The sequence below is a fragment of the Passer montanus genome, unplaced genomic scaffold (genome assembly GCF_014805655.1).
Source record: "Passer montanus isolate IOZ18808 unplaced genomic scaffold, ASM1480565v1 scaffold11, whole genome shotgun sequence".
Classification (NCBI taxonomy): domain Eukaryota; kingdom Metazoa; phylum Chordata; class Aves; order Passeriformes; family Passeridae; genus Passer; species Passer montanus.
In genome coordinates, this window is record NW_024357613.1 from 8,036,205 (window position 1) to 8,057,136 (window position 20,932).

A 20,932-nucleotide genomic window follows, 5' to 3' on the forward strand; every position below is an offset into this window, starting at 1 on the left:
TGGCAGTGGTGATGTTATTGATCGCCATGCTTTCCCTTTCTTGGCAGTTTTACTGATGATGGTATAGATTTCTCTGATCTAAAGGAGTTCCATTATAAAGCAGAGTGTTTTAGTGTGTCTTGGCAGTAAAGCTTTTATTTTTCAATTACATTTACATTGATAGCACAAGTTTGTGACCTGGTTAGTATAAATTTTCGGTTTCAGAGCTGTCATACCTGTTTATCTCTGAAAGCAGCAAAACTGTGGTTAGAGTTATTGTGACAGAGTGAGAATGTACATTGTCTAAATGGTAGGAACAGGTATTTTTGCTGTCTTCCAGCTCTACGATGCAGGAGATTTGAATGTTGTAAAACACAGTAATTCAAGAAAGAAAGAAGATGAGCAATACAGGACAATTAATGAAATTACATTCCTGAAGGAGGAGGGGAAAGCATTTGTGGGATTTTTGTGGTCTCTGATATGTACTGAATGTCAAGTATAAATTGCAAACATCAGACAGTTAATTTGTCTTGATAATTAAGCACTTGTTTACACTGACTGTAACAAGGTTTCTGGTCAAAGCAGCATCTACTGATCCTTGGAGAAAAGAAACCTAATTGTGTGTCCCAAATTCATAGGTGATTTCCATAGTGATACAGTATTCACACTTGCCAGGTTTTTTGAGGTGATCAAAGCATATAGCGAACAAAAGGGTGTTCAAAAAAACAAACAAGGTGTGGTGTAGAAGTATCCCCAGGGTAATTATGTGTTTACAGAATCATTTGAGCTATTGTGTCTATGTACTGTCTTGAGAGCAGTGCCTTGATAATTACAGCTGAAGTCCTAGGACCAAGTTGAAGACCTCTGAACTGCTCAGTCTTGCTGTCTGTGATCCTGCCAAGAATCCTGCATAACCTCGCTGAGATTTGTAATGTTAAAACACATACATATTGGCAGAAATGGGTCTCCTGAGGCAATTTAATGGTCTTGACCAAGACCAAGGAATTTAAAAACTCAGACTGATCCTTCTTGACTTTAAAGAGAAATTTTCATTTTCTTCCTCTCCAGAGATGATAGTCATTACTAATCTGTATTTCCTCATGTTCTATTTTCAGACGTCTTTAGTATGGAGGATTTAAATGAATGTATTTTGAAGTATGTTGCAGTTTAATTCATTCAGTCAAAGCATGCTGCTTACACAGGTCTCAATTGTACAAATCTATTGCTGAAATGATTCTTTTGTACTCAAAATTGTGTATTTTTGACATTTCTTGTTACTTATGTAAAAATATTTCTGTATATAGAGAAGAAAACTGTTTTGCCTCTTATTGATTTCTCTCACTATTTTTTTTCACTTGTACGCTTAATGCTTTTATATTTTATTTTGGGCATATGCATAAATAACTGTGAGATTTCAGTGATCTTTCTGAATATGTTTGAGATTTTTAATTCTTAAATCATTCAACAAAACCCTCCTTGAAAGAGATTTTAATTTATTTTAGAGGGAAAACTAAAAATGCAGAGCACAAGTTTGTTGTGGTTGGAATGGTGAGAAATATCCTAAGTCCAGTTTTCCAGGAGCCACTACTTTGCCACTACTTTGAACAGGTTAAATTTTTTTTTTTGGCTAGTCATTTTTTGATGTGGAGAAACCTTGATTTATTGTTTTAAAGAAAGTTGTTAAGTAGAATTGCATTGTCTTTTCTGTATATAATACACCCATGAAAATACCTGAGAAACAATAACAACAAAAAAAGGAGAAAATAAACATAAACATTCTCAAAAATATAGCAAAAGTCTTTAGAATTGACTCTCTTGCTAGTACATGAACTTGTTCCTTGTATTTAATGCCTGCCTGCGTAGTTTCAAACACTTCTTTTATCTGTCTATGAAATAACCAGGATTGCCTGATATAGGAGATTTTGTTTAAGCCAAAATATTTCTAGTATAAAGCATTTGCAGAATGCTCTTTGCTGAGGCACTGCAGTAAAGACATGTCAAAATATGTAGAGCAATTGGAATAGTATCCAGCAAGCAGAGAGAGAGCCTAATAAGAAAGTAACTTTCCTAAAATACTACCTGAATTGGGTGTCCCACCTTTTAGCTTGCACCAAGTAATTATGATCATGTTGCTGTGTAATAAATAAAGCAGGCAGTAGTACTGCAGGGCATGATTCATATCAACACAAGACAGTGACCTTTATGACTCAAGTGCTGCATGTCTGTATGTGATGGATTATTCCACATATTAATAGAGTGAAAAAAGCATCTCAGCTGTTTTGGGGAAAACTTTCAGCTTGACGATGACTTAGCAGAAATGCTGCTGGAGTAATTTCTCTAAGTGATAAAGACATGTCCCCAAAGAGTGCCTGAGTGGGGAGAGATATTTCTGGTTGCTTGAAAATGGCTGTGCTCAGCTGCTGACGTGCCTCATTCTGAGACTCCATATCTCTGCAACAGCCCTTTTTCCTCCCTCATTCTCTCCTGCTGCCTCCATCCCCCCAAGGCAGCTACTTCTGCACCACTGTGTTGCAGGAGGTAGGTACAGTGCTGACGGAGGAGGTGGAGGTCCCTGGGCAGCAGGGACTGTTGGAGGCAGCAAACCTCTCACCCTGTGCCACTCTTTCCTGTCTTTGAGTTCAGGTTGGACCATCAATGACAGGCTGAGGATGAGTTTTATCACCTCTGGTTTTAACATTGTGCCAGGATAGGAGAGGTGTTACAGGAGCACATATGTTTGCCTCTAGTGCTAGTGCAAGATCCTTGTTTTATCCCCAGTAGTGCTAGAAATTTTATTCTACCTCATCTTTCAGCAACTGAGCTTCATCTATCTTCAGCCAGTTCACGACTGAATAAGAATCCCTGAGCTGACCAGTGTCTCTATGAGTGTTCTGGGCACAGGATCTGCCAGTGAGCTTCCAGCATAACAAAACTTCCTGCAGCTTCCTCTCAAAACAAAATGGCATACATGGAGACAACTCTGCTCAGATGTAAGTGGTAAAATAGTCGTAAGTCAGTGGCTGCACTGTATGGTGGAGGAAAATGTGAATTGTAATGGGACTTAAGTGCCCCTTACAGAGACGGTGTTAGTTTTTAAAATTGATGTATGGGTATTTATGCACAGACTCTTGGGTTGTGTTGTTCTGCCTCATTGTGTCACAGTGAGTGCAGCTCGATACCAAATCATTACAGTACTGCTGGTAGGTAACATAGTGTTCATAAATACTTGTTCCTGGCTTATATTATTATCCTGACTACGTAACCAGCTTTGCCAATGTGCAGGCACAGAACATAGCAATAATGAGATACACTCCTCATTTAATCGGTGCTCTGCCTTCAATAGGTTACTGCAGTCCAAACCTCTGTGGTTGACCTGAAATAAAATTAAGCCTTTTTGCCATCATGAGTAGAAATTCCACTAACATTTCCCTGTCTTTTGAAAGAGAAGGTCTTGTGAAATAAATGACAGTTCCTCCAAGAGTCAGTTAATCTGGACTCCAGAGGGGATGTAATCACAGCTGTAATAAATTTAACAATATCCTCCTTTGATTTATTTGGCTTAGGCTCTGTGTCAAAGACAAAGGGAAGTTTTTGGTGGCTGAGGGTATTATCTGAACCCCCAGGATAGCAAGAGGGAGCCACTGAAGCCTATGTTAAAACCTCAGTGCTATAGTTTGAGCCCCGCTGTTCTTTCGGTAACAGTGTTTTTTTCTGTAAAAGTAATTACTTTCAAAGGAAGAGAGATGAAATGGCATCTCTTACATCATTTCTTGCTTCCTTATTGACACTTTAACTGAGAATACTAATTTTGAATTTGGTTCCCTGGACTTGGGTTTCTTTCCCTTCCTCACTGAAGGGGAATTGAAGCTGTCATTTATCAGCCTGTGTTCTGCATCTGATCTGGAGGAGAGAATCGGTTCCATCAGCCCCTCCTGTGAACTCCTTCACACTTAACACTCCTTGGGCTGCAGAGAAAGGGTGAGTGTGGGAAGGCAGTGGGAGGATGTGCTCCAGCCACTGTTTGGTACCAGATGATGTAGAGTTTCATAGTTTGGCTGTCAGGAGAGCAGCAGTGAAAGCCAGGCTCTCTCCATCAGTGCAGTAACTACCCCAGCCCAGGTGTCTCCCTTCTGCTGAATATTTAATTACTCTTTAGAAGTGAAACAGCTTTTACAGAGGTGAGGGAGGGTGCCCTTCTGTTCCTAACTGAGATTAGATAGTAATCCACTGATTCAAGATGTGAGGAGAGACTGTTGAAAGTCCCCTGGGATCCTGAGAACAACTGAAACCACATCTCCTTCCTAATATTTTCACTACTGAATTATTAGATTATGGGAGTGGTCTACCAAGACTTTCTGTTTCATTTATGGGCTTTTTTTTTGCAGCGTAAGCTGTTGGTTGAGCTCTGAAAATGCCTACGGCTGGATCTTCTCTGTGGCACAGATAATGTAAAGCCTGTTTTGTAAATTCTACTTTGGGATGGGCATGGCTTACTGCCATCAGTGCTGCAGCACTTCAGGACATATGCAGAAGCATGTATATATGATGAGATACATACATCTCTGATACTTCAGCTATCTGTAGCATAGATAGCTCCACCAATCACTTGAGGCTCTTTTGCAGCCAGTGGAGATTAGTGGATGCTTTCAAGTTTTTAGCAGCTCCTCTGGAAGGCTACCTTCCAAAAGGAGTGAGAAAAACAGCATGAAAAAGCCCTAAAATTTTTTTTTTATTTCTGGTGACGACTCCACTGGAAAAAAGATTGGGCATTATAAAACTTGATTCACTTCCTCCAGTGCTTCTTTGTAGATGAGATGCAATTCCTGTACTTCTAACCGTGACATGGATTTTCTCCTGAAAAATTAAATTGGGCTCAGTTTGGTCCAATTTTTCAGAAGGAATTAGAGCCCTTTGCTTCTATGTGAGAACCCCTACAATGAGAGTTAGTATTGTTAAACTAGAATGCATTGCCCTTGTACCTTTAATTACTTGGTTGTTGATTTTGTGTTCCAATATAAACAAGATTTTATAAAGTAACTTCTAAAATTGCCCAGCTTTCTAGCATGAGTTTTTAAAGTTCTGCCAATTATTCTATTTCTGTTATGTCAAATTTAGAAATCCAGAAGACATCACTGCATAGGCTGAGCTGCTCTAATATCTATTTTGTTAGACTAGATAGAGGGAACAATGGAAGATTTGTAAGACTAAATTTAGGTAAGAACGAAGCCCAGGGACTCTCTTGAGGGGACTTGACTTTGCAGCCTACTAATTTGGGCAAGTCAGAATCCTTGAAGACAGCCCTAACTGCCCATTTGATTTCAGCTTTTGTTTGGGTATTACGTGATGTGAAATGCAGAAGCAGTCCTGTAAATGTCAGTGGGAGGTGAAGCTTTACAGGTCCTGATCTCCAAGCACCAGCATCTCATTCATTCTTGTTCCCCTCATTCTGTCCCCATGAAGTTTTGTGGCCTCTTTCAGTGTGCTGAGCCTCCCAGGTAAGTGGTGGGAGAGGCACTTGGATGTCACTTTGCCTCTTCAGCAGCACGTGCTGAACCAATCCTTTTCCATGCATCTGTGTTTTAAAGGAGATGAGTTCTTTATTGTTAGATCCCTGCCTTCCTCCATATGAACTGGAAATATAGGGTTTCAGGTAGGTGCTGTGGGGGATGGAAACCAGGACTTCAGGAGGAAGGTGTCAGTCCTGCCAAGTAGTCCTGAATGGCTGCACCTGGACAACCTGAGACAGCCTGCAGGGGTGGCTGACGTCTTCACTCACAGGGCAGCAGGTGTAGGTCCCTACCTCTGACCCTCTCAGGAGGAGGCTGCAGCAATTCTGGTGCTCTTCTGGTCCTTAATGCCATCTTTATCACACAACAGGAGACTTTTTTGAAACTAAAGCAGATCTTCAAGAAGAAAGAAAATTTCTAAAAGTATTTTATATTGAGATAATTTGAGAGGTGCTTTTGTTAGCACAATAATTAATTCATGTGATTTGTATTACACAGGAGGCCAGACTACATGACTGTAATAACTTTTTCTGGCTGTATTCTATATGAGATCCTGATTCCACTTACATGAAACTTAATTTTATTAGAGCCATTGTCAAGGTAAGTCTGATTATTGATAGAAACAATCTCAAACATAATGTAAAGAGGACAAAGAAATTGCACTTTCAAGAGGCTAATTCATCCACCATCCAACACTGGTGGCACTTGATTCTGGAAAGTTTACTTTTCTAATCAACTTTCTCGGAGGAATTCATTAACTGAAAACCTGTGACTAATGAAAGATGTTTTGTTCTTTTGAAGTCCAAGCTAATTTCCATGAAGGTTACTATTACTAAGCAACAGATTCTGCAGAATGTCTCCTGGGGGGCTGAAACTGTTATATGTACAAAGAATAAAACAAAACAGTGCAGAAAATGATGAAATACTATCCCCAGACACAGAGGCCACAAATAGTCCATGGCCAGGGCCTGTTTTGGAGTCTCCTTCCTTGAAAGCTGTTTTTTGACTAATGGGAAAGCTCCTGCAAGAGCAAAAAAGCAGCATGAACCATTATCACCATCTGTGGTGAACGTAATGCAAGGTTCAGCCTGTACTCAAATGTAGAGGTAAACCAGGGGAAAAAAGAACTAGTCCCAAATATATTTCATCATCCATAATTCTTTGGAGAAAAGCAATCACCTGTAATATACTTCAGTGATATTAAAAGAGGAATGGTTATTCCAGCTGTGAGAGCAGAGGGAAATTAAATGCAGGAGTGCTTTCTTGAGTCACAAAAGATGGTGTCATCTTCTATGCAGCTTTGTGTCAAAGTAGAAATATGTATTTGATGCTTGCTAAAGTAAAAAAAAAAGCACACCTGCATATTCAGCTTTTTGAGGATAGAGGTTTCATTCTGCCCTCTTAATTTGCCTTTATCCACCGGCTTAGCTAAATACAAAGTACAAATGATAAAAAAAACCTCCAAACCCCTTGATTACTTCCAATAACCTTTCAAATGTTTGAGTGAGCTCCTTTGGTCTTGGTCTTTTCTTTCTCATGTTCAGTTTGGGTGATTCTGTAAGTGGTGTAGTTTTCTGGTGTAGAATTTGCATAAGGTGAATTTCAATATTTGTTAAGTAGAATTAATGTAAATTAATTAATTTACAATATCATGCGTAATTTACAATATACATGTACCACTAATCATGGTACATGTAGGATATGTACAATCTGGAAATAAGTAAAATATTCTAAATATTTGAGTTAAAACTATCTCTCCAAAGATAAGAACAGAATATTCAAAGCAGTTGTTAGCAGAGAAATAAAAGTGTTTTCTAACTACTCTGACCATTACATTCACAGTTTCTTTTCAAAATATATCTTCTGACACCATGAAATAAAGATTTATTATAATCCAAAGTTTTATGAAGTGGCTAGTGAGGCACAAAATAACTAATTTTTAGAGAAATGAAGTAAACAACCTCTAGCTAGATGCTTCCTTGTCCCCGGAGGTACTGAGGCTCAGCAGGTGTCTACATTTCCAACCTATGTGAATTAGGTTCTTTGGACATTTCTAGGAGTACCTGTGTCCTCATCTGGCTGTGATGGAGCTGCTTAAGTCACACCAAAGCCCTGCCAGTTCCCAGGCATTTAATGCAATTCCTGCCTGCAAAGGTGGTACAGTTATCTCATGCTCACTCTTTTCCTCAAGAACCCAGGACTTTATTAAAACACACATATTCATTACACAAGGACTTAAATACAGGTCTCCTTCCACAGAAAGCCTCTGCAGCCATCATACCTGGTAGCAATAACAGGTTTTGGGCTTAATGACTATCTCTGCACAGTTTAGTATTGTCCCAGGAATACTCTGCAGATTATGTTTGGCTGTTCTGGGAGATACCTTATCACATGAGAATGATCTCACTGCTCAAACAGGTAAATAAATTGAAAATAGAATTGGACTGACCTGAAGCTGTAGATAAGGGTTATGCTCAACTTCAGGTCTATTCTCATTTCAGACCTGAAATGGCTCACACCTTTTCCAGAACATTCTATATTTGTTTTTGCATGATGGATTTTTTCCAGATGTCTGATTCTGAATGTTAAACCTTACTCAGTTTAAAGGGATTGAGATTTTAGAAAGGGCAATCTGTTTCCCCATGACTTCTCTGTGAGAGTAGATGAAGTAAAAATAATCAGGGACAAAATGCTTGGGAATCTGAACCCATTATATCTCTCCCACCCTGATCTATGTAGAAATTTTGCAGTTCAGTTTAAAGATCACCACTGTCTCTGCTTCTATTATGTATATCGAGTGACTGGATGGCTTTTAAAATGAATGTGTAGTTAGACATAGGTTCTCTTTAATTGTATCTCTGTTTTGTGTTGTTGGCTGTAAATCATTTAAGCAAGGGTATGGAATAAATAAGTTGTGGGAAGTCTGATTAACTGATTACAATAAGTATACCTTTCAGTCTTACAGCAGTAAAGATTTTGTGGTGTTCCCACAGGTCAATTGCATATCTGGAATGATGCTTATATTTTATAAAAATGTTGAGAAAATTAATGGTTTTCAAAATTTTGATACTAGCACTACTTTAAAATTGATGTTAGAGTGACATAGCGCAGTTATTGTTTTTACTGGCTTCGGTACATTTTGTTATATCCAAAACTATAAGGAACAAAGAGAAATATGTAGTTAATGTAGGGGGAAGTGCATAAGTATACATAATCTGTAAACTGGGAAACAAGAATTCCTTAGTTCTGCTGCTGGCGGAGTAATTATTCTCAAGAATAATTTGGCATGGAAAATTTTGGGTTATGTTTCTGCAGTAGGTCCTAGTTTTCTGAATTTAGGCAGATGCCAGTATAAAAGGTATGGCACTCTCCAGAACTAAATAATTTTTTGGATGAGTGTACATAGAGCATGGTACTAATAACACCAAGATTGTGAGCTCAATCCTCACATCAGCCATTCATTTAAGAGTCGGACTTGGTGATCCTTGTGGATGTCTTTCAAATCAGAATTGTCTGTGGTCTTGATTGAGTGTGTATGTGTACTTGCATGTCGTTGTCGTCAGTGTCATCACTGTCATTTGTGTTTACAGACTTACCTACACTAAGCTCCATAAAATGAATCCTATAATTTAGAATTGGTCTTCAAAGATAGATACAGCCACAGTGGGAAAGGGAGGGCTCTACTGCTACACATTTCTTACTGCATTTTGAATATGTAAAAATAATGATATTGCTATAGTCCTTTGTATTGGCCTTCTTCCCAGCTGGAGAGGAAAATGATAAAGCCATCATTCATGGTGATGGAAAATGCATGTCTTGCCCTAGGAAGGTGATATCATTTTCAAATTACCTGATTTGCAAAACTCAAGGTATTTTAGGATGGAAGGTAAAGAGCCTGAATCATCACATCATATCAATTGCTATTACATAATATCATGATATCATGCTATATCATCAAATCATGATCACTGTGCTTGGACCCCCTAGAACCAATCTTCTGATTGAGACCTGCCCTAGACAGAGGGACTAAAAGCAAATATGCTGAAAATATAAACCTGACTGAATATTTCTGACATGGAAGTATAATGACTCTTGTAAAGCAAAAAAAACCCCTGGTATTTGTAATATATTGATGACCTATATATCACTTTTCTTCTCCAGACTTAGCATAAAAATTTCTTAGTGAACAAGTCTCTTAACATCAAATTTTGACCTTTTTTTTTTTTTTCCAATGAACTTATCTAGCAGTGCTATTTTAATTTAACTCATTTCCAGTCAGGAATATTTAATCATAGGCATTGTGCCTCAAACAATAAGATACCCTGCTGAACTCAGAGTGCAGTAGAAAACTTTGGTTTAAAAGTGTGGGAAATAGTAAAATATGCATAGTAAAATCTGTGCTTGTATTGCTTTTTTGACCATTTCATTCAATACTAACAATGCAACCACTCCTGACAAATGCAGAGTAAGTGCAATTATGGCTTAGGTAGTAACGTGCTTGAACTTCTGGAAAAATAAAATTTTTCTAAATATGCCTGTCAGAACATGCTTTTGCCCAGAGTTTCCTGCTGTTCCCTGATATTCCCCTGCATCTGAGGAATTAGTTTAAACATGTTTGTGGATAGATAGAAGGTAGGAGACTAGAGATAGTGGTGAAAGTAATCTCACCCCTAAAGAGTTACAGCTGTGCTAATTATCAAGCATTAAGAACAAACCTGCCCTTAATAGGCCACAGCTGGATCCAATTAAGAGGGGTGTTATAAAAGAGGAGGCTGGCTGGTTGAAATGTGAGATGGAGTTTGTTGGCTGTGTGGAGGAGAAAAAGTCAGTGCTGTGAGGAGCTGCCCGTGAGAAACCACTGAGAAGGTACGAAACCTTTGCAATAAGATGGCAACACATGTTTGCCAGAAATTGGGATTATAGTCTTTCAAGGGAATATCAAAAACAACAAATGCATGGCTTTTTAATGTCTCTGATATTTCCTTGCCACCAGGACTAGTATAACACAAGGAGTGTGATAGCCCCACTCCTGTCCCAGGAAAAGTTACGTGTGAAATGAAACCTCTTCCTGCTGAAGAAATAATTCAAGCCATACACTGCTATGAAATATCCTCGTGTGAACCTAATACAGAGGATGCTTCATTTTGGGAATAAGGGTCTATTAACTTTCAGTTCCTGTGTACTATATGCTGAAATACTTTGTTTATAAAAAGGCCCTCTAGCTCCAGTAGGGATTAGGAGCTGGGAAACATCCACTATTGTTAAACCTGCAGGGGCTGTATATTCAGTTATACCACTTTGAAACATTCATTCGACAAGGCAGGGACTTGAACTTGGATTTTTTTTCTTCAGTTAGTGTAGGCTGGTGGGTTTTTCAGACAGGCTGGATGTTGCTTGAAGTTGTTGGTGCCAGTGTCTTGGACCAGCATGATTTTGTGCTGGTTTTTATGTCTTACAGTGAAATGCACATTGCATTAAGAGGTTTGTATTTGAAAGTTAATAATAGGACTCATTATGGTTTCCTGAACTGTGTGCCTCCTTTCCATAATAGCAATGTGAGAAATAAAAGAAATAGTAAAATGTTACTTTGTTACTGAATTTATCTGCTCAGTACATGTCTTTTAACCACATTTACTTTGAATTTTGTCAAGAATGAACTGCAACTATTTTCCAGCTCTGAAAGGCAATGTAGGTCTAGGAGAGTGAGGCAAATTAATGAAACTTTAGTGGGGTTTTTTTTGTGTGTGTGTTTTTTTTTTAATTTCTGGATTCTGGGAAATATCAGATAGTTAATGTACTACAGATTCATTTTACCTAACTTTCAGCACTAAAAGATTAGGCATCTAATCTAAAAATTTCTGGAATCTGGGAAATATCAGATAGGTAAAATGAATCTGTAGTACATTAACTAACTTTCAGCACTAAAAGATTAGGCATCTAATCTAAACAACTCCCATGTGCTCTCTAGGTGTCTTCAGGTGGTGAATCATCCCTTCTATCCAAGAAACTTATTTTAGGAGGATGAGTCATTATTCAGAAATGCCCACCCGCTTCCAATGACCCTTGAGCAGGGCAAGCTTAAACTGGGGGGGATTAACTTTTGCATCTCCAAAGTGTGGTAAAATGAAGAGTTTGGTTCTCTTAATCTGTGACTTGTTTTATTACCGTGTTTGTTTCAAAAAGAGAGAAGCACAGAATTACACCGTGATTATCCTGTGGTACTTAATGAATAGTTTTACTGAATCAAGTCCTTTGTGAGCAGGCAAAAGAGGTACCTGATATGGCATTCCCACTGTCTCTTGAATATATACAATAGTCCCCTCTGCTCAGAGGTATAAAGAGGCAGTAAATTGCTTTAGTTCAAATTGTGACTGGCCAGTGTTGTCTCATCGTGGTTTTTTTCTTGCTTCTGTGTCAGCAGCAGAAATAATGAGCACCTTGTTTTTCTCCTGTATGACATTACTTAAAGCTTGCAAATGACCCCTCAAATTTTTAGATGAGAGTTCTCAGGCTCTTCAGTGTGATTATTATGACAGGCCATGCACTCAGCCTTACCCTTTTTTCAGGAGTCATCATATTTTACTTTCTTACAGTAACTCAATCCATAATTTTCCTGTAGCTAACTTACTGTATCATTCCTTAAGATTTTGACTTTTAGTTGCTAAAAAAATAAGTCAAAACTTCTGTTATGGCAGATATTTCAGCATTATAAAATAACAAAGATGTTGCTACTGTCATATTCTGTATCTAATTGTATCACTAACTATATTGTTAATGACATTTAGTTAGGTTGTTTTATACCACTCACTGTTATGGTGCAGTTATGTGATGTTGTTTTAATTTTTTTTTAAATATCAATATAAAGTACCACACAGAGGAAAACTTGTCTAAAAGTTTCACTCAGCTCCAAGCTGTGTCCAGCAGCATTTCTCTCTTTCATCCACTCTCTCTTGTGATATTTTTAATATCTTCAGGAAATCAGTCTTTCAATTCCATCTACAGAGAATTGTCCTTACAATGCAGGACCTATATATAGCTACAACACAGCTTGTGATGTACTGTGGCACAAGAGTACCATAATAGTTACTGTAATGTACTCTGGGACTGTGGTGCACAGCCCAGGTTGCTTTAACCTAGTGCTGTCTTAAATAGGAAGGAAAAAGACTGTCCAGTGTCACAGCAGAGAGTGTTATTCCCAGCAAGTGTGTGTGGTAAGCAAGATGAGTTTCCAAGAACTCCTTTTAAACTTTAGCAAGGTGCTATCACCACGTTTGCAGACACATCAGAAGGGTTTCCTGCCAGGTCTGTCCAGGGCACTGAATAGCTCTTCATCTGTTGGTTAGAGATCAAAATGGGGGTCAGTGACTAGGCAGGAGCTTCTTCTTTGCTAGAGATGCTGAAGGCCTAACTGAAGTTTTAGCTCATGCAAGAATGGGTATATTTATTTGAGAAATGTGGAAGCTGCAAAAAGTCAATTTTTTTGAAAGCTACTTGTGCACAAGGAGTAAGTTTCTGATCTGTCAGTGTAGCTTTACTGTCTGAGCAAAGGTAAGCATGAAAAGACAGAAATGGAGATTATATTATGTCTGCTTTATGGTATGGGAGAATGTTTCTGTGGGCACAATCCTATTAGTGAGTGTCAGCCATGGGGACGTGCAGACAAACCCATTTGCCAGATATTGCTGCATGACTCCCACTAAAGCCAACAAAGTCACACTGCAGGAATGCAGTGAGGAAAGTTTTTTAATTCCAGACATTGCCATTTTAACCTCATTTACTACACTGTGTCATGGCATACATTTATATTGGTCATAGTCTCATCAGGAAATGGTGACTGTGTTTCTAACACTCAGGCTCAACAGAGTTTAATAAATTTTTAATGAATTGTATTGGATATGTTTCATGGTTTCAAAGTAGATTTCTGAAGCTATCAAATAACAGGTGGGCCTTCCAAATGTAACATCAATTTATTTTTAATACTCATTTCATATATAGATTGTGTAGCCAAGTAGAAAATACAGCAGTGAACTTGAGATGCACTCATTTATACAAACACATTTATTTCTTCACATTTAGAAATGCCATTGCCTTTGAGAGAGCTTGAAATTTGCAGAAGTGAAACAAAACTCTAATTAGGATTATAGATTTGAAAAGATATGAATAGTTTAAATTAGAGGCATCAAAGACCAAGATAAGGAGGGTTTTCAGCAACCACTAATGTTCTCGGAAACTGATAGTGAGTTCCAACTACTCTTACCAGAAAAATCCTAAAATGGAATTTTCATAGGGTTTTTCCCAGACCTTGATATGGGCAACAGAATCAACTGATATTGTTTCCACCCTTTAATATGTTTCTACTAAGAAACAGACTTATCATGAGCTTTTGCTGGAGAGTGAGAATGATCACAGGTTATTTAGCTGCACTCCAAGGTCTCTCAAATTTATTTCACTTGTGATCTCCATTGAACATGAGAGTGCAGAGTCTCATACGAGATTTCATATGCTTATGAAGCCATTTGAGACCCAGAGTGGATTGGTTTGAAGATTGTTGTAACCTCAACCCTCTGTAGCTTTGATCCACACACTGCAAAACTGGATGTTTTAAGAAGAACATTCAAAGCTTCTTATAATATCCCACAGGTATCTTATCTTATAATTAGAGAACTGGATATTGGAGAAGGAATGTTGTTTGGAGGTTTTTTCCTACATATTCAATATACTGTGGCATCATAGGATGCTTTTCTAAAATATGATGCCTTAAAGCAGATTGCCCAGCGGTTAAACAATGGTCGGAGTGTTTACACTGATCTGCTAAACAATGACTTAAACACTATTGTAGATAAGCATTATTTTTTCCAAAAGTGTTAGATAGTTCTCTAGGGAGATTTTTTTCAGAAGAAATATTAGGTAGGGCTCCAAGGAGATTTTCTAGTCTTTCGAGAGCTGCCAAACAGGAAACAAATTTTATTCTATATTAAACCTGAATACATTACTGTCAAAGTGGTTATGACTGGTTTACCTCGGTGTACTTCTGAGTAGAAATTGGCACTATAGATTCTGTCTGGGTGGGTGCTAAAGATGAACAGATGGATGCTTTTGGCCACATTTTATCTTAAGCAGTGAATGAAATGGTAATGACGTATTTAAGTACGGCAATTTCTGTAACTGAAAGTCTCAGAAGCAAAAAATGTTAAATCAGTGCATATGTCTTCCTAATTTATAAGCTATCCTGGTCTGCCTCAGGATGATTGAACTTTTCTGCTTTACATGCTAGTCTAAATTTACTTGTTTTTAATATCCCCATCTAGGTTAGACTTGGAAAGCAATAATTATTCCTCTGCTTGAAGCCACAGGCAGTGTTTGTCATTATGCTGGAGTGATTTATCTCCCTTAGATTAAACTGAATATTTTGGGTGAACACTGGATTGTCCAAATCATATAAAAAGCAATCACATAGTCCTGAAAATTGGTGGGGGGGTTGTATTGCTTTTGTATGTTTAGTTTGTTGGTTGACTTTTTATTTTTCGTTTGTTGGGTTTTTTAAAACAGCAAGTGGGAGTACAGGACATCCCAATGTGGGAATAAGAAATACAAATGCTGCTTTGGTAGGGAAACACTAAGTAAAACTTGCAGAATGGCTGTGTGACTTTAAAGTGGAAGGAACTTTTCTCTCTTAGGATCAAGATTAGACCTAAAAGATTTTCAATGCCTCATTGGTTTATTTAATTTTAGAGTTGTATTTTAATAAAGCAAATTAATGATAAAACTGCAAATTTACAGTCTGTTATACTTTTCTTTAAAATTGAGTTAATTATCAAGTATGGCTGTCATCAGTTTCTCAAGATGTCTATTAATGGGTTGGTTTTTTTTCAGTAATATTCATGGAATAACTTTTAATGGTTGGTGTCCTGGGCTGCAAGTAAAGGATCTGTGTGTAACTGTTTGTCAAAGTGTCAGACAGATATATAGATGATGCAAATTGTGCAGAAAATGTGTGAGGCTACTAATTTGACTAATCACTGCTTTTTATATTTTTATCTCCCATGTGTCTCAATTTTTAAAGAGGTTATTAGTTTTGGAATTGGCAATGACAGAGGGTGACACCATCACCGAAATAGCGGTGGTGAAAAATATCTCCTTATTTTAGCTATATGACTGTGTGGGGTTTTTTTCTTGAGGTCCATCTGCTAGCACTGGCTCAGAAATCTTATTTAGATGCATCACAATGCCCCTCCATTCCAGAAACTGTATAAATGCAGTACTGAATCACAGTCTTAAATCTAAGTGGGTGGAAAGCGCATTTCATTACACTACAGCTTGAATTCTTCAATTTCCTTTCTGTATCTTCTGGGAAGCCTGGGTGCTTTGCTATTCTAGCAGTGAAATTAGACATGAGCCTTAAAAAGCCTTTTTTTCTTGAAGAGAGCACTACAGGTTGCCTGGCTTTTGCTCTGGTCTCCACTTGCTTTAATCACAGCCATTTATCTCCAGGTTGCTTCAGCTGCATGCAAAGCCTGGCAGAAGTAAATCGCATCTTGCAGTTTCATGGACTTCTCATGTCTCCCCAACACCGGTTTCTCTGCCCACACTTCTTCCTCAGCTTGTCTGCACCACCTCTCCAGTGTCACTTGTATCAGTTCTGCCTACTCTTAATGGCAAGGATTCAAGGGTTGCAGAATTCTCTCTTCTTTGACTCACTGCTCAAGGGGCAGGCAATGGAAAAAGGCTATGCCTGAACTTGGGACATCCGTTCAAACTTTGAGCAGCCTGCCCTCGTTGCCTGGAGCTCAGTGTCTATCCCCTCAGGACAAGAGGAAGGGCTGTACAGGCCTCTGTAGAGGACCAAGAGTCACAAACCTCTCACCTCTGGTGGATTGATGCCTCAGGCAAGCAGAAACATCAGGATCAGCTTGCTTATCCTTTGGCCAAATATGAGTCCTATCTTTTTCAGTGCCAGACCCACGATCTCTTCCTTCTAGTGGAGTAACACCATTAAAGCCAGGCTATCAGCCTGTGATGTGACACATACTACTCTGTCCTTTTTCCCTGGTTTCCTGCTGTAAAAATAGGGGGTCTCCATGTTCTCTCTCTGGACAGACCGTGCATTTGGATGCTTACCTGACATTTGATGGATCTTCCTAAATGTCCTGGATTCCTGGATGGCTTGAACATTACATTGAACACCACAGAACCAGCACCTATGGGGCCACCATCCCATGAGTGTCCATTGTGTGTATCATCCAAGGGCAGGTGAAGGCGAGAATCTTGTCCTTGCCTCCAGAATCAATAATGACTGTTATCACTGCCAGTGTTATCTTGGGGCAGAGCCACCCTCTTCACTTCTTTGCTCCCTGACTGCCACATATAGCCACAGAAATGTCCTTTTTGGGACCTGTAGTTTGGGCCACAGCAGAAGTCTGGCTGTGCAGAAGGCTAGTGGAAACAAGTTCCTAAAATATCTCTTGCTCTTGCCTTATATCAGTTTCAGGCCTGGTTAGGAGAGGGAGTTTTGGTGGGGTCCAGAATGGCAACAATGACCACAACTTGGCTCTATAGTTAAAACTTTTTAAAAAACCCCTTAACATAAGCCGGCATTGTAAGCTTGCAGCCCAGAAAGTCAACTGAATCCTGGGCTGCATCCAAAGAAATGTGGCCAGCAGCATGAGGGGATGATTCTCCCCCGGGCAACAACGACCACAACTTGGCTCTATAGTTAAAACCTTTTAAAAACCCTTTAACATAAGCCGGCATCGTAAGCTTGCAGCCCAGAAAGTCAACAGAATCCTGGGCTGCATCCAAAGAAATGTGGCCAGCAGCATGAGGGGGATGATTCTCCCCCTCCACTCTGCTCTTATGAGAGCCCACCTGGAATTCTGTGTACAGTTCTGGTGTCCTCAGTATGAGAAAGATGTGGAAAAGTTGGCGCAAGTCCAGAGGAGGTCACAAAATTGCCAGTTGCCAAGAGGACTGGCATGCCTTCCCTACAAAAAGAGGCTAAGAAAGTTGGGATTGTTCAGCCTGGAGAAGAGAAGGTTGCATGGAGACCTCATGGCAACCTTGCAGTATCTGAAGGGAAAGCTGGAGAGGGACTCTTCATTAGAAGCTGTAGGGATAGGACAAGGAGTTATGAGTACAAACTGAAAGAGGGGAAATTTCGGTTAGGTATTCGGCAGAAATTTTTGAGGGTGAAACAGGTTGCCTGAGGAGGTTGTGAATGTTCCATAGCTGGCAGTGTTCAAGGCCAGGTTGGATAAGACTTTTAGCAACCTGTTCTAATGGGAATTTGAACACGGTAACCTTTAATATCCCTTACAGTCCTTAACATTTTGTGATCTTTTAACTTAGACAAGCAGATTTCCTGTCAGACTTCTCAAGTGGTTTCACTGGGATAGTAGTGTCCAAACTCAGAATGGGAAATGTAATCCTAGCTCTCAAGATGGGAGCTATTTGGTTTTTACTACTTAAATCTCCTTTATCACTCTGTCCTAGTGTGCCCTACTTCAGTTTATCCAAGATGTAACTTCGTACTGCTTTCCAGACACTTTCTGAGTAGGGAAAAAAAAAGTGCTCTTGATGGGTTTCTGCTTGGCAACTGGTATAGTACTGGAGAAGAAATGGCTCTCCCCAAGTAGCAGGTAGCTGAAACCAAGCATGTGTGGAGCTGTGAAGCTTGCTGGAGCCCAGCTCAAACTATTGGGTGCTGAAGCCTCCTTTTAGGACCTAAATGACAGCCAGAACAGAGCTTGAGTAACCTAGAGCTGTGCATGTGCTGTTTGGGCAGGTGGCCACTATCAGCCCATTTAACTCACCATGTCTGACCTCTTCTCATTCTCTTTTCGGTGGTGTCTTTTTTTTCCTTCTGTTTTTTTCTCTAACATATCTCATTGCTTTGCAATATTTCCAAGTCTAATTTGAGTACTTCTTCCTAAAAAACCTCAAACAGTGAATATAATCTGACAGATCATTTAACAGAATTTCAGAAGTAAAATGTTGATGCTGACTAAGGCAGCTAATACTTCCCACTGCAAGTATTATTAACAAGGTTTACCCCAAAAAAGGATGCTTGCCCAGCCACTCTTTCAATTCATGCAGTTAACTGGTTTCATCAGCAACCAAAGGATCTCAGATCTTCCCAAAACCATTTAGAAACACTGAATTAAGACCTTTGTGATTGAAAATAAAAGCTAACACTGCTTCTTCATGGAAGAAGTCTGATAGATAGATGATCTAAAGGGTTAGTCAATTAAAGTTTGAAAGCAATTGGGAAAATCTCTTAAACATGTGCCTCGGTTCATCCAGCTTCTCAGAGAAGCAGAAGACAGTGATTGTGACAAAAGGCCACTGAAGTAGTTATATGAACTTCCCCTGGGTGCTCCTGAAAGTCAGAGACATGTGCCCATGGCCTCCTTCAACTTATCTCCAGCCCTGTTTTGTTTTTTTTCCCCTCTTTGTCTTCCTGCAAATTGAGAACAGGTGAAATCACAGATGTTGTACAGTAAATCCAAAGATAAAATGGGAATTGCCTTCTGTTCTAAGTCTAATTCTGGCTGCTTCATCCAATCAACAAATGATTACCACTTTTCTTGTTCTTTTTTTTAAAGTATTTTCCATCTAAAATTGCCAGGTAGAGTGGAGCTGTGGCCAGAGGTACATTTTTTTCTGGGAAAGTTTCAACATAATTAGACAATGCTTATTTTGCAGAGAAAGGCCTATAAAAAGTAAGTGCTTCATTTTATGAAATGTCTTGTGGTATATTCTATAAAAATCTTATCTCAGAATCAGCTTGGCCTAGAAATGCTATCATACTGCAGACCCTTACTAGTCTGGATTTTGGCAATCCAGAGTGTCTCAGCAGGCTGTAACAACATTGCCAAAAGTCCTGCAGAGAAAATTAATCTCTAGTAGAGCCAAGTTGTTTCGGAAAATAACCCAGGGACTTAGTTGATTTGTCATTGCAAAGTGACTTCAATATGAATATTCTGCCTTGCTCCCTTCTCATGCGTTTTTGATTGTGCACTTGACTCAAAACTATTTCCTATGTCTGGAAACCCACAGCACCATCACCTCCCTTGTATGCTGAGCAAGTGTCAGGAGGTAAAATCGTGATGATTTTTGGTAAAGGCAGGACAAATGTCACTAGAGAAAGGTTACAAAATTGGGCAGACTATTTTGTTGTTTTGTTACCTTGCTACATAAAAGTGAAAAGAAGAAATCGAGGTCCCATTTGGCATGTCAGTAGTAAATAAATGGAGAATGTGGCAAGACAACAGGTGACTGCATCAGCAAGAATGTTCATGACCTTCTGTGTTCCTCCAAGTTTCTGTTTCACAGAAAGCTCTAAGCATTTTTGATAAATAGAGCTGTAAGCTATAGATAGATAGACAAAAAGGAATAATTCAGCGTGCAGAGAAAACAAGCCTACTCTCTTCAGCTTTTTTCCATCTGTTGGTGTCCATTAGGAAACTAAAAAGGCAGCTGCTGGGGAGTCCTGATCTTCTGGCAATCCAAAGTGATCATTTGATTTGCTTTCTCACTGTTGTAGTGCTGAATCTGTGTTCCAGCAGGAGCTGGGTTTATTATTTCAAGGCTTTTTTAGCCTGCACAGCCATTGGTTTTATCCTAAGGCTTTAGTTTCCAAAATATGCTGTAATCAAACATAATGTAAATCTAAAATTTATCCAAATTTAGATAACTTTAAACTCTGCTGGGGGAGGACAATGATATAGCCATTTTCAATTTGTGCTAGTTTTTTTGGTTTTTTTTTTACCTTTGAGTTGCAGAAATAATAACAGCGTTTAAAGGAGTCAGCAAGGGGCTATATTAAGAAAAAATGCCTTTCCTGGCTATGAACACACTATGTACAGTTGTGTGTGATTCATTCAAACTCACCATGTGACTAATTTTTTTTTTTTTTTTTACCTTTGAGTTGCAGAAATAATAACAGCGTTTAAAGGAGTCAGCAAGGGGCTATATTAAGAAAAAATGCCTTTCCTGGCTATGAACACACTATGTACAGTTGTGTGTGATTCATTCAAACTCACCATGTGACTAATTTTTTTTTCTTATTACATTTCTTAGAGTTTGCAACTGTTCTTTCTGTCAGAGAAATCCACATATTTACTTTCCTGAGGCACTCGTTTCTGTGCACCTCTGATACTAAATTGAAATAGATCAAGCTGGCCTGACTGATGTTCATTTTCTCTGCTCATTTAATGAACTTTCTCTTCTCATTTCTTACTGTGTAATAGTTACAGCACAACCCCATCCCACTCACCAAACAAAGATGCATTTAACAAGAACCACTTGGAAGAAAAATGTTGCCTTTCTCTCTAAACAATGTCTTATCTCCTGGATTCATACTTTTAAAAATAAAGAGGATAAGCATACAGTGGCCTCATTTTCACTTATAATATGAGTAGACTTTGGCCTTTTCAGGGATCTGCTTG